The sequence below is a fragment of the Leucoraja erinacea genome, chromosome 2 (assembly GCF_028641065.1).
Source record: "Leucoraja erinacea ecotype New England chromosome 2, Leri_hhj_1, whole genome shotgun sequence".
Lineage (NCBI taxonomy): Eukaryota > Metazoa > Chordata > Chondrichthyes > Rajiformes > Rajidae > Leucoraja > Leucoraja erinaceus.
The window spans coordinates 38,978,750-38,992,484 of NC_073378.1; the positions used below are offsets into that span (position 1 = coordinate 38,978,750).

Consider the following 13,735-nt stretch of genomic DNA (forward strand, 5'->3'; position numbering starts at 1 on the left):
TTTTGTGGGCTGAAGGCCTATTCCTGTATTGTACTGGTCTATGTTGTTGTTGACGTGGGCAACAGCCAGCAGAACCAGAACAGACAGGATCAATGAGATGGATCCATCTGCCAAAGTAAAAGGGATTAATTGGTAAAGCCTGAATGTTTGTGCTCAGATTTCAGGGGAATTTCGTAAACCTGCAATATTGTGACCAAGATTTAAGAGGGCTAAAAAGCCAAACCTGCTGAACGAGGGTCAGACAAGTTGATAACAAAAGTGAGTCAAGAGGTGTTTCAGGCAAAATAAGGTTTTTGAGAAGATAAAAGAAGTGTAACTAGAAGGGGTGGGCTTATTATGTATGCAGAGAAAGTTGTTCATGTGAATGCTGACAGAGTATTTCAGCGTTGGTTACATAGTTGAGAATAAATAATGGTCAGTAAAGTGCGTAGGCAATAATGTGAAGAAATTCATTGGTGTGTTTAGTGTATGGTTTCTCTCAGCCACGGTGGAGACAGGTACAACAGGAGGCTGAAATGCAAAATGCAGAAATACAAAATTACAGATGCTGATTTATATAAAAGGACACATAGTTTGAAGAAGGGCCCCTTCCCAAAACATCACCTGTCCGCGTTCTCCAGAGATGCTGCCTGACGCACTGAGTAACTCCAGCACATTGTGTCCTTTTAAGCTGAAATCCAGATGCTCATTAAGATTTGAGTTTGGTCGTGTTATTCCTTCAATTTATAACTACCTTTTCCCCCCTCTTTCTGAATTCCAATTAAGCATCTATGATCTGAGAAGTCAATTCTGTTTCTCTCTCCAAAGACGCTGCTTGATCTGCTGAGCGTTTTCAGTATTTTTATTTTAGATTTCCAGCATCTTGATTTGCATTTTGATTTTCATTTCATGGGTAGAGTTTTGAGGAGCCACTCATATCAGGTTTTTATAGTGTGCAGAATTAGTGGCAGGGTTTATTGTGATCTCTTGGGTACAAATGATTAAATGGAGCAAAAAGAAGTCTAAGGTACTCGACTCAAACAGTCCAAATCTGCTTGAAGGACAGCTTCCAATGCAGAAGAGCACATCTTACTGATAAAATTAGGAGTCATGGAGTCATAGATTTAACAGACCCCAATCAGTGAGGATAGGGGACAAATCATCCTCAACGATTATCCTCAACACTGGTGCTCGACAAGGATGTGTTCTCAGCCCCCTTCTTTACTCTAATTCAATTTTCAAATTTGCAGGTGATACTACCATTGTGGGCAGGACATCAAATAATGATGAGACGGAGTACAGGAAGGAGATTGAGAACCTCGTGTCCTGGTGTCGAGACAACAACCTTTCTCTCAATGTCAGCAAGACAAAGGAGATAGTGATCGACTTCTGGAAATGCAGTGGTACACATTCCCCAGTTTGCAGTGACGGTGCAACTTCAAATTCCTAGGAGTAAATATCACCAAGAACTTCTCCTGGACCACCCATGTTGAAGCAATGACCAAGAAAGCACACTAACGCCTCCACTTTCTCAGAAGGTGTAGGAGGTTCAGCATATCCCCTACAACTCTCACTAACCTCTACAGATGCACCAGAGAAAGCATTTTATCATTACAGCTTGGTTTAGGAACAGCTCCATCCAAGACTGCAAGAAATTGCAGCAAATGGTGGACGCAGCCCCGACCATCACACAAATTAACCTCCTTTGTATTGACTCCATTTATACATTATGTTGCCTCGGCAAGGCCAGCAGCATAATCAAGGACGAGTTGCACCCTGGCCACTCTCCCCTCTGGCAAAAGGTATATAAGTGTGAAAATGCACACCTCCAGATTCAAGGACAGTTTATTCCCAGCTGTCATCAGGCAACTGAATCATCCTACCACAACCAGAGAGCAGTGCTGAACTACTATCTACCTCTTTGGTGACCCTCGGACTGCTCTCCTCAAAATCCTCAATGACCTCCTCACCTCTGCTGACACTGGTACCCTCAACATCCTCCTCCTCCTCGACCTGAGTGCAGCCTTCGATACATTGAACCATAACATCCTGCTTACCAGACTTGGGGACCTTGGCATTGAAGGTTCTGCACTCAGCTGGCTCCGTTCCTACCTTTCCAACAGATCCCACTTCATCTGTCTCCACAACCATACCTCTGCTACAGCCACAGTCAAGGCGTTCCCCAAGGCTCCATACTCGGCCCCCTCCTCTTCATAATCTACATCCTCCCCCTTGGTCAGATACTCCGCCACTTCAACCTGGACTTCCACTGTTACACCGATGACACCCAGATCTACCTCAGCACCAAATCCCCGCACAACAAATCCTCATCCATGCCTTCATCTCCTCCCGACTGGACTACTGCAACTCACTTCTCCTTGGCATTAGCTCCACCTACATCAACTGACTCCAACTGGTCCAGAACGCAGCCGCCCGACTCATCACCCACACCAAATCCTGGCATCACATCACTCCAGTCCTCAAACAACTTCACTGACTTCCCATCTCCCACCGGATCGCCTACAAAATCCTGGTCCTCACCTACAAAGCCCTCCACCATCTGGCCTCCCCATATCTCACTGACCTCCTCTCCCCCTACCAACCTTCACGGTCCCTCAGATCCACATCAGCCGGTCTCCTCTCCATCCACAAGTCCAACCTCCGCAGTTTTGGGGACAGAGCCTTCTCCAGGGCAGCTCCCAGGCTCTGAAACTCCCTCCCCCAACTGATCTGCAATTCCGTGTCCCTCACCATCTTCCAGTCCCGCCTCGAGATCCATTTCTTCACCTCTGCCTATCCTTAGCCCCACGTCCCCCTCCCTTTTCATCCGTGCTTGAATTGCCTCATATTGTGTTTTGAATTGAATTCAGTCTTTAATTTGTGTACTAGTCATGTCTCTACTATTTATTTCATTCCGCTTACATGTTTTTCCTCTACTTGCTAAATTTTTGTAAGGTGTCCTTGAGACTCTTGAAAGGTGCCCATAAAATGTTTTATTACTATTATTATAATCCTTGATTGTACTTTGCTGGCTTTACCTTGCACTAAATGTCATTCCCTTATCATGTATCTATTTACTGTAAATGGCTGGATTGTAATCACGTATTGTCCTTCTGTTGGGCAGCAACACAATGAAAGCTTATCACTATACCTTGGTACAATACCGAAATTGAATTAAATACAGTGTGGATTTCACTATTTATGAAACTAAAAACAGTGCGGACTTCAGCCCAACTTGCCCACTGCCCAACATGCCCCTTCTACACTAGTCCCACCTACTAAATATCCCTCTAAACCTATCCTATCCATGTACCTGTCCAAAAAATGTTTAAACATTGTGATAGTACCTGCCTCAACTCCCTGCAGCTTGTTCCATAATTCCTACCACCCTTTGTGTAAAAAGATTGCCCCTCGCGCACCTATTATGAGGAATGAGGACATAGAGGAGCTCATGAATTTGTTGTAAAAAAAATCATAATTGAAAACAAAAAATAACCTTAAACAAAACCTGAGAATACAGAATCAAAAGGCATGTCCGTGCACACGACTTGTACAATTATCCAAAAACAACGTGACAGAATGAACGTTCGTTCCGCTGCAGTCCAAGAGGTGGTCGATCTGGTCGGACCACCTGAGAAGGTGTGTGTGGTTCCTCCCCGCCCCGCGACCATCCGGGGAGTGTTGGGGCTCTGAACAATGCAATGGTAAAAAGCAATTTGAAAGTAGACTGGCGATTTATACCGGCGCGCATGGCATTGCTTGCACTTGATTTTAATATAATTTAGTAACTTTTATCCTACAAAAATAATATGCCGCTGTGAATCGAGAAGGAAGAGGAAATCCAGAATACGAACGCATCGATTATATGAAATTAACAGGTTGCGTGACATGTGTGATAAAGGGGTGGAGCCGCTGGGCGGGATCACTTGAGGATTTCGACTTTAAAGCTACACCTATGTCTCAGTTAAGTCCTGAAAACGACAACCGTTGAGTTACCAGTTCCTTTATCTGTTCTTTGAAGGACCAGACATGAAGCCTAAGATGTTTTATGCCTTTATTGTGCTGATGTCTATATTTTGTTTCGGATACATCTCCTGGATGGGAAAAGGGAAGACAAATTATCACAGGTTTGGATTATATTCTTTGCAAAAAAAAAACAAACAAAAAAATCGTGCACGCGTGAGGGTGATTTAATACGAAAACCAATGTACTCACCATTATATTGATTTGGTTCTTGGTTTCCTGCTCCTCCAAAAATATTCCAAATGGAATTCAAACTGGTGGATGAAAGAAAAATGTTAACTCACCTGAAAAGTAATTTGGCGTGACCGCCTTGCGCAGCGTTTAATTACCTGGTGAACGTTGTTTGAATGAGCCTTATTCAATTTGGTTTACATAGAAACATAGAAATCGGGTTTAGTTTTCCTTTGACTCTTTTTACGCACTTTTTTTCAAAGCAGGATGGGTCTCTTTTCCCTGGAGCACAGGGGGAATGAGGGGCGATCTTATGTAGGATGTATAAAATCATGAGAGGAATAGAGTCTCTTGCCCAGAGTAGGGGAAATAGAGAATCAGAGGTGAAGAGGGAATGATTTCATAGGGATCTGAAGGGTAACCTTTTCCACACCAAGTGGGGTGAGTGTCTGGAACAGGTTGCTGGAGGAGGTAATTGGGGTCGGACTAATGGCAGGGATAAAGAAGTGATTGGACAGGTGCATGGAAGTTTGGAGGGATACGGACCAAGTGCAGGCAGGTGGGACTAGTGTAGATGGGCCTGTTTCCACACTGTATCACTGTATGCCTTTAGGTGTTGTTTAAGAAGAAGCTAATGTAGCTCTACAAGGGGTAATTGGTGAAATTATCTGAATGGTGGCCGATTAGGAAAAGGGGAGATGCAGCGAGACCTGGGTGTCATGGTACACCAGTCATTGAAAGTAGGCATGCAGGTGCAGCATGCAGTGAAAAAAAGCGAATGGTTTGTTAGCGTTCATAGCAAAATAATTTTAGTATAGGAGCAGGGAGGTTCTACTGCAGTAGCACAGGGTCTTGGTGAGACCACACCTGGAGTATTGCATACAGTTTTGGTCTCCTGATCTGAGGAAACACATTCTTGCCATAGAGGGAGTGCAGAGAAGGTTCACCAGACTGATTCCTGGGATGTCAGGACTTTCATATGAAGAAAGACTGCATAGACTTGGCTTGTATTCGCTAGAATTTAGAAGATTGAGGAGGAATCTTATAGAAACTTACAAAATTCTTAAGGGGTTGGACAGGCTAGATGCAGGAAGATTGTTCCCGATGTTGGGGAAGTCCAGGACAAGGGGTCACAGTTTAAGGATCAGGGGAAAATCTTTTAGGACCGAGATGAGGAAAACATTTTTCACACATCTCTGGAATTCTCTGCCACAGAAGGTAGTTGAGGACAGTTAATTGGCTATATTTACGAGGGAGTTAGATGTGGCCCTTGTGGCTAAAGGGATCAGGGGGTATGGAGAGAAGGCAGGTACAGGATACTGAGTTGGATGATCAGCCATGATCATATTGAATGACGGTGCAGGCTCGAAGGGCCGAATGGCCTACTCCTGCACCTATTTTCTATGTTTCTATTGCTCAACTTTTCTCGTACATTTTCACGAAGACAGATTTTAACTTTTTATTTTAGAATAAAAAAACAGAAGTTGACCAATCTGAAGGAAGGAATCAAATTCAACAGAATGTCAGAAGGTGGCCAAAACTCTTGTTGCTAAACCCAAAAGGTAACAAAACGTTCCTTTCTCACGTCCAGTATCATTACTGTTTATATAAAATAAACTGTTCCACTGTAATAAGGTGGAATCAAGCTTTCATTTATAGTTGGTGTTCCCATCTTTAGGTGCGTTCCACATACAGAGACGTTCTGCTTTCCAATTCTGGTTTACTGTCCAAAGGGAAACTTGTATTAGTGAATGTGGATTTTTTCTCCCTCTTCCCTACAGTGTGTCTAGGATCCCTAAACCTCCTGCTTTCATATGCGACTAATCATCTAATTGGCGACAGATCTGGTTAAGGGAATTATCAGACTCCAAGCTCACAGAAGCAATGAAATGGCTCATAGAATTGATTAAAAAAACAAAGGATGGGCACAAAAATAAATTTTGGATGTTTGCAAAGGAAATAGTTGTTGGGTTCTTATCCCCTTTACGATGCACTGTGGTTTTTAAATGGTTTCTGGGGCAAACTAACGCGGGGAGTGAAAGCAATAGATGAAGCAAATGCAGATGCTGATTTATACCAAAGATGGACATAAAATTCTGGAGTAACTCAGTGGGTCAAGCAGCATTTCTAGAGAAAAGGAATAGGTGACATTTCAGGTCTGAGCCTTTGTCACCTACTCCTTTTCTCTAGAAATGCTGCCCGATTAGGTTCAGGAATAGCTACTTCCCCACAGCCATCGGGCTATTAAACTTGGCTGGGACAAAACTCTGAACATTAATAGCCCATTATCTGTGATTTGCACTTCATCAGTTTATTCATGTGTGTATATATTTATATAATGCTATATGGACACACAGATCTGTTTTGTAGTCAATGCCTACTATGTTCTGTTGTGCTGAAGCAAAGCAAGAATTTCCTTGTCCTATCAGGGGCACATGACAATAAACTCTCTTGAATCTTGACCTGCTGAGTTTCTTATTTTGTGTCAAGCTTTAGAATGAGTGGAAATGAGGAACTGTAGACGTTTTACTGAAAAAATGCTGGACTAACATTTTGGGTTGGGGTCTTTCTCCAGTCTGAAGAAGGGTCCTGACCCAAAACGTCACCTATCCATGTTCTCCAGAGATGCTATCTGACCGTAGGTACACAAAAATGCTGGAGAAACTCAGCAGGTGCAGCAGCATCATTTCGCCGAACACCTCCGCTCAGTCCACAGTAACCTACCTGAACTCACGGTGGCTCAGCACTTCAACTCCCCCTCCCATTCTCAATCTGACCTCTTTGTCCTGGGTCTCCTCCATTGCCAGAGTGAACAACACCGGAAATTGGAGGAACAGCACCTCATATTCCGCCTGGGTTGCTTGCGTCCGGATGGCATGAACATTAAATTCTCCCAATTTTGCTAGCCCTTGCTGTCTCCTCCCCTTCCTTAATCCTCGAGCTGTCTCCTCCCATACCCTCGCCCTCGGGCCCCCCCCCCCCCCTTTTTCCTTCCTTCTCCCCCCCCCCCCCCTCCCCCTACCCCCACCCCCCCATCAGTCTGAAGAAGGGTTTCGGCCCGAAACGTCGCCTGTTTCCTTCGCTCCATAGATGCTGCCTCACCCGCTGAATTTCTCCAGCATTTTTGTGTACCTTCGATCTTTCAGCATCTGCAGTTCCTTCTTGAACACCCTGCTATCTGACTGTACCTGACATATACAGTGATTGGCAGGGCTCTGGTTAGTGTGGTAGAGCAGAGGGATCCATGAATGCACATCATTCCTTAAATTGAGTCATTGTAACATGGTCATTGTCCAAGATGGCGGCGCTGGCTTAACAGCTGCGGCCCACCTGCAGTCCGTCTGTTTTTTTTCTTTCGTTCTGTTCCTTGTCATGTTTTAGTTAATTTTGTTTTATTAAGTTGTGTATGTATGTGGGTGGGGTGGGAGAAACATGCTTTGGCCTCTTCCTTCGGGGGATGCGACTTTTTCTTCAGTCGTACCCCCCCGTCTCCGTCTGCGCTGAGGCCTAATGGCGGAGCTGGCGGCAACGGAGCAGTAGCGGCAGCAGCGGTGGCGGAGACCTGACTCGGCCCTGGAGCTGTGGCGGCAGCAGCAGCAGCGGAGACCTGACTTGGCACCGAAGCTGTAGTGGCGGCAGCGGCAGCAGCAGCGGAGACCTGACTCGGCCCTGGAGCTGTGGCGGCAGCAGCGGCAGCAGCAGCGGAGACCTGACTCGGCACCGAAGCTGTAGCAGTGGCAGCAGCAGTAGCGGAGACCTGACTCGGCACCAAAGCTGTAGATGCAGCGGCAGCAGCAGCGGAGACCTGACTCGCCACCGAAGCTGTAGCAGCGGCAGCAGCAGTGGAGACCTGACTCGGCACCGAAGCTGTAGTGGCGGCAGCGGCAGCAGCAGCGGAGACCTGACTCGGGCCCTGGAGCTGTGGCGGCGGCAGCGGTAGCAGCAGCGGTAGCGGAGACCCGACTCGGCCTCGAAGCTGAGGCGGAGGCAGCGGCAGCGGAGACCCGACTCGGCCTCTGAGCTGTGGCGGAGGCAGCGACCACCCACGGAGTTTGAACCGTTGCCTCGGCGCAGAGTGAGAACAAAGAGGGAAGAGCCAGAGACTTTAAGATTTTGCCTTCCACCACAGTGAGGAGGTGTTTGGTGAACTCACTGTGGTGGATGTTAAATTTGTGTTGACTATGTGTTTGTCATTTTTTTACATTATATGTATGACGGCAGGGAAACAAATATTTCGTTCAGACCGAGAGGTCTGAATGACAATAAACGAATCTAATCTAATCTAATCTAATCATGATCTCCCTGTTAGACGTCGGACAGTCATAGAAACATAGAAAATAGGTGCAGGAGTAGGCCATTCGGCCCTTTGAGCCTGCACTGCCATTCAATATGATCATGGCTGATCATCCAACTCTGTATCCTGTACCTGCCTTCTCTTCATACTCCCTGACCCCTTTAGCCACAAGGACCACATCTAACTCCCTCTTAAATATAGCTAATGAACTGGCCTCAACTACCTTCTGTGGCAGAGAATTGCAGAGATTCACCATTCTCTGTGAAAAATGTTTTCCTCATCTCGGTCCTAAAAGATTTCCCCCTTATCCTTAAACTGTGACCCCTTGGTCTGGACTTCCCCAACATTGGGAACAATGTTCCTGCATCTAGCCTGTCCAACCCCTTCAGAATTTTGTAAGTTAAGTCATTGTACAGTTGCGCAAGTCATGGTACAGTTGCGCAAGACATTGGAGTATTCTGTTCATTTTTTGTCATCTGTTATAGGAAATATGTTGTTAAGTTGCAAAGGGTGCAGAGAAGATTTACGAGGCTGTTGCCAGGTCACTATGGCTTGAGCTATAGGGAGAGGTCAAGCAGACAAAGTGTTTTCTTTAGAATGAGTTAACTTTCATAATTATAAAGATATAAAGAAGCAGATACATGTTGGAAGAAAGTATACTTAAAACTTTGTGGATGGTGACCTTGCATCCTCCATTTTTTGTGGCTGCATCTTCTGACCTCCTTGTTTCTTTGATTATTTGAAGTCATTCTCCATTGTAGAGTATGCACACACGCACACACACATCGCTTCCTTCACCAGTCAGTTATGCAGGATGGTGGCAGGGCAATCAGGGGTAGTGCTGTCTGAGTGAAATTCACACAGTGCAAAGCCAATGTGATACAGACACAAACCACGATGAACAGGATAGTCGGTGCTGTAATAAGACGGTGAAAGCACATTGTGCAGAAAGGGTCACGCAAGTCCTTTAAAGACGGAGGGGGGGAGAAGGGGTGGAGACAACTGGTTCTTAAAATCACTGCTTATGTTTTTTTCCCCCAATGAGCCAATGAAATGCATCGGTTACAAGCTACGAGAACCTACAACGACCTTCGACCTCCTGGCAGCCCAATACCACTTGACCTACGGCACGCAAAATCTCACTACTCTCTATGGCGGCTTCATTCTGGTCGCTGCTAACTTTTCAACATGTTTTCAACATGTTGAAAAATTTGCGGCGACAATAATGAGGCCGCGACTAGTTCTCAGAATGTGGGAACTCACGACCATGACTACCCAGCAGCCACTGGCGAACATGTGGCGACCATGTTTTTCCTCATCTTCGTTTGAAATGGTCTACCCCTTATTCTTAAACTGTGGCCCCTGGTTCTGGACTCCCCCAACATTGGGAACATGTTTCCTGCCTCCAGCATGTCCAATCCCTTAATAATCTTATGTTTCAATAAGATACCCTCTCATCCTTCTAAATTCCAGAGTATACAACCTCAGCCGCTCCATCTATCAACATGACAGTCCCACCATACCAAGAATTAACCTTATTGAACTCCCTCAATAGCAAGAATGTCCTTCCTCAAATTTGATGATAAACTGCACACAATACTCCAGGTGTGGTCTCACTAGGGCCCCGAGCAATTGCAGAAGGACCTCTTTGCTCCTATACTCAACTCCTCTTCTTATGAAGGCCAACATGCCACTAGCTTTCTTCACTGCCTGCAGTATCTGCATCTTACTTTCTGTTAGTGATGAACAAGTACCTCCCAGATCTCTTTGTACTTCCCCTTTTCCCAATGACACAATTCAGATAATAATCTGCGTCTTTGCTTTTGCCACCAAAGTGAATAACCTCACATTTATCCACAATAAACTGCATCTGCCCATTCATCCAACCTGTCCAGGTCAACCTGCATCCTAATAGCACCCTCCTCACAGTTCACACTGCCACCCAGCTTTGTGTCATCTGCAAATTTGCTGATGTTATTTTGAATCCGTTCATCTAAATCATTGATGTATATTGTAAATAGCTGCGGTCCCACTGCAACACCGAGCCTTGCGGTACCCCACTAGTCACTGTCTGCCATTCTGAAAGGGACCCGTTAATCCCTACTCTTTGTTTCCTGTCTGCCATCCAATTTTCTACCCATGGCAGTACCTGAGGAAACCGATAGTCAACTTTTTTGCACCAAGGGTGGCAGGGGTATGGAATGAGCTGCTGGAGGAGGTGATTGAAGCATGTACCATCACACCATTTTAAAGACATTTGGACAGGTACATGTATAGGAAAGGTTTAGAATGATATGGGCCAAATGCAGGCACTGGTATAGAAGGGATATATTGGCCCACGTGGGCAAATTAGGCCATAGGACCTGTCTCCATGCTGTATGATTAAACACATGATTTTAAATTTGTTTCATTGGCATTGTTACTGGTTAATGACTGTGACTTGCACCAATATATATTAAAAAAAACTGTTTTGCATGCTACGCAGACATATCGTACCAAAAATGAGTACAACTGGAAATGTAAAAGAGGAAGGAAACGGAGTGCAGAATATAGCATTACAACCATATAACCATATAACAATTACAGCACGGAAAGAGGCCATCTCGACCCTTCTAGTCCGTGCCGAACACATAATCTCCCCTAGTCCCATATACCTGCGCTCAGACCATAACCCTCCATTCCCTTCCCATCCATACAACTATCCAATTTATTTTTAAATGATAAAAATGAACCTGCCTCCACCACCTTCACTGGAAGCTCATTCCACACAGCTACCACTCTCTGAGTAAAGAAGTTCCCCCTCATGTTACCCCTAAACTTCAGTCCCTTAATTCTCATGTCATGTCCCCTTGTTTGAATCTTCCCTACTCTCAGTGGGAAAGGCTTTTCCACGTCAACTCTGTCTATCCCTCTCATCATTTTAAAAACCTCTATCAAGTCCCCCCTTAACCTTCTGCGCTCCAAAGAATAAAGCCCTAACTTGTTCAACCTTTCTCTGTAACTTAGTTGCTGAAACCCAGGCAACATTCTAGTAAATCTCCTCTGTACTCTCTCTATTTTGTTGACATCCTTCCTATAATTAGGCGACCAAAATTGTACACCATACTCCAGAATTGGCCTCACCAATGCCTTTTTAACATTACATCCCAACTTCTATACTCAATGCTCTGATTTATAAAGGCCAGCACACCAAAAGCTTTCTTTACCACCCTATCTACATGAGATTCCACTTTCAGGGAACTGTGCACAGTTATTCCCAGATCCCTCTGTTCACCTACATTCTTCAATTCCCTACCATTTACCATGTACGTCCTATTTTGATTTGTCCTGCCAAGATGTAGCACCTCACACTTATCAGCATTAAACTCCATCTGCCATCTTTCAGCCCACTCTTCCAACTGGCATAAATCTCTCTGTAGACTTTGAAACTCTACTTCATTATCCGCAACCCCACCTATCTTAGTATCATCTGCATACTTACTAATCCAATTTACCACACCATCATCCAGATCATTGATGTACATGACAAACAACAGTGGACCCAACACAGATCCCTGTGGCACCCCACTCGTCACTGGCCTCCAACCTGACAAACAACCATCCACCATTACTCTCTGGCATCTCCCATTCAGCCACTGTTGAATCCATCTTGCTACTCCACCATTAATACCCAACCATTGAACCTTCTTAACCAACCTTCCATGAGGAACCTTGTCAAAGGCCTTACTGAAGTCCATATACACAACATCCACTGCTTTACCCTCATCAATTTCCCGAGTAACATCTTCAAAAAATTCAAGAAGATTAGTTAAACATGACCTTCCAGGCACAAATCCATGTTGACTGTTCCTAATCAGACCCTGTTTATCCAGATGCTTATATATATTATCTCTAAGTATTCTTTCCATTAATTTGCCCACCACTGACGTCAAACTAACAGGTCTATAATTGCTAGGTTTACTCTTCGATCCCTTTTTAAACAATGGAACAACATGCGCAGTACGCCAATCCTCCGGCACTATTCCCGTTTCTAATGACATTTGAAATATTTCTGCCATAGCCCCTGCTATTTCTACACTAACTTCCCTCAATGTCCTAGGGAATATCCTGTCCGGACCTGGAGACTTATCCACTTTTATATTTCTCAAAAGTGTCAGTACTTCCTCTTCTTTGATCCTCATAGTTTCCATAGCTACTCTACTTGTTTCCCTTACCTCACATAATTCAATATCCTTCTCCTTGGTGAATACCGAAGAAAAGAAACTGTTCAATATCTCCCCATCTCTTTTGGCTCTGCAGATAGTTGTCCACTCTGACTCTCTAATGGACCAATTTTATCCCTCGTTATCCTTTTGCTATTAATATAGCGGTAGAAACCTTCGGATTTACTTTTACCTTACTTGCCAAAGCAGCCTCATATCTTGTTTTAGCTTTTCTAATTTCTTTCTTAAGATTCTTTTTACATTCTTTATACTCCTCAAGCACCTCATTAACTCCATGCTGCCTGTAACTATTGTAGATCTCTCTCTTTTTCCGAACCAAGTGTCCAATTTCCCTTGAAAACCATGGCTCTTTACAATTTTTACTATTTCCTTTCAACCGAACAGGGACATAAAGATTCTGTACTCTTAAAATTTCACCTTTAAATGTACTCCATTTCTCTTCCACATCTTTCCCATAAAACAAACTGTCCCAATTTACTCCTTTTAAATCCTTTCGCATCTCCTCAAAGTTAGCCTTTCTCCAATCAAAAATCTCAACCCTAGATCCAGTTTTGTCCCTCTCCATAATTATATTGAAACTAATAGTCATTATATTTGCAAGCTTTAGAACCAATAGTCATTTTTTTGCAAGCTTTGAATCAATAGTCATTTTTTTGCAAGCTTTAGAACCAATAGACATTTTTTGCAAGCTTTAGAACCAATAGACATTTTTTTGCAAGCTTTAGAACCAAGAGACATTTTTTGCAAGCTTTAGAACCAATAGACATTTTTTGCAAGCTTTAGAACCAATAGTCATTTTTTTTGCAAGCATTTTATTTTTTTTAATTTTTATTTTATTAGAGTAAGTACAGTCATATGGCACCAAAGTGCCTAATATATATTTTCATAATACATTTATGTACAACTTTTTTTTGTCACATTGAAAAAAGATTAGAATAAGAAAAATAAGTTAGATAGTAAAGGATAGAAAGATGTGAAATATAGTGTGTGAAGAAAGAAAACGAGTAAATGAAGAAAGTTGAGAAAGAAAATAGAGAAAAGAAAA

The 13,735-nt window shown here is 43.9% G+C and overlaps 1 pseudogene; it reads left to right on the plus strand.

Moving 5' to 3' along the window:
* The first annotated feature begins 3,609 nt into the window (after window positions 1-3,609).
* The window catches only part of LOC129709016 (alpha-2,8-sialyltransferase 8F-like), a 72,167-nt pseudogene continuing 62,041 nt past the window's right edge, over window positions 3,610-13,735 (plus strand).